We start from the raw sequence: 1,596 nt of genomic DNA on the forward strand, positions 1-1,596 counted from the left end.
CCACTTGGCTCATTTTCAGCTCCATCCTCAAAAGACTCTTCTGGCTTTTCCAGGGCAACAAGGAATATTCACCACACTATTCCAACAAATTTTACCAAGCCCAGAAAGGCTTCCTTGCAACTTCTTTTCCCATCAGCCCTTCCACTCCCAGCAGGATTCTTGTTCAGGACGCTCCCACCAAAGCAGGCTGTGGACCTACAGCAGCTTGTGCAGGCCAGGGGACCCAGTGAGACACCCCCAGGATCTGTGCTCAGCTCAGGGATGCCCAGCCCAGCCCCAGAGCTCAGCTGTGCTGGTGCAAAACCACCCCCACAGCCCCAAACACCACATCACACATGCTCATGTTCCCCACCATAGGGTGGGGTGCCCCTCCCCACCACAGCCTGCGCTGCCCACTCCACGTGTCCCTGAGTGGGGGCCATGGGCCAGTGCCAGCTGCCAGCAGCAGCAACCCAGGCAGGGCAAGGATCCCTCGCTGGGCTTTGGGCTCTCCAACGGCCCAGGGCAGTGCCCTGGGGATGGGAACCCAGAGTGCTTGGAGCTTCAAAGCCTTCAACATCAGCCCCTGCAGCTCCAAAACCTTCTCCCCACATACTGCCTCCAGCAATTCCCAAGGCTCTCATGGCCTTGGGGGCCCCCCTTGGGATTTGGCCTCCCTGCAGCCTGATCCCGGCTCTGGGCCCAGGAGTGCCTTTGGCTGCAGCAGGAAGGGCAGCAGGAGGTTTTCTGCCTGCTTTGGGGCAACTGCAGGGGCCGCTCATGTCACCCCCCCTCTGTGCTGGGGACAGCTTTGCTCTTGGGGACACTGCTCTGCCCCAGCCCAGCAGCACCAGCAGTGCCCAGGGCCGGCACCTTCCCAAGGGGGACCCCTCTGTGCACAGGGACCCCCAGCCCGGGGGGGCCGTGCCAGCACCCCCAGACAATGTAGGTACAGAAGGACAACAGAACAACAACACATTAGACCTTGATAAAGAATGTGTTTACATTATAGGAATCTTTAAAGGAACTATAGTGTTCTTTATAAAAATAAGAATCTTCTTAATAAAACCAACTATCTTCTAAAGAAAACAACTATTTTCTAATACAAAGACTATCTTCTTAAAAAAACCTCCCTTCTGAAAAAAAAAAAAGTTCTTCTAAATAAAACCACAATCTTACTAAAAGACTATCTTCTTTATAAAAAACCAACTTCTTAATAAAAGAAATTATCTTCCTAATTAAAATCTATCTTCTAATTTTAAAAAATCTTTTTCTGGGAAAAAACAATGATCTTCTCTTGAAAACAACTATGTTCTCTCTAAAAGGAACTATTTTCTTAAAAAATCAAAAATAGAAGATGTATGTAGAGAAAAAGAGGAAACAATGTGGAGAACGTTTGTACAAGTGGTGTTCACTGGGAGGAGGGTGCACATCCTGCTGGGATTGATCACAAGATCCAGACTGCAGGCAGAGTCAGGACTGACGGATGTCACAGGGAGCAGGTGGGGACACTCCACAGGGAGCAGGGTGAAGGGTGTTCCTCGATAAAAAGTTGGTGAGGGCAGAGGGAGCGCTGGGAGCTGCTGACCCTTGGCTGGCAGCAGGGGAATGGCTGCG

This window comes from Empidonax traillii, unplaced genomic scaffold (assembly GCF_003031625.1).
Source record: "Empidonax traillii isolate 1590-97213 ecotype Southwest subspecies unplaced genomic scaffold, ASM303162v1 scaffold1941:size121899, whole genome shotgun sequence".
In the NCBI taxonomy this organism is placed as follows: domain Eukaryota; kingdom Metazoa; phylum Chordata; class Aves; order Passeriformes; family Tyrannidae; genus Empidonax; species Empidonax traillii.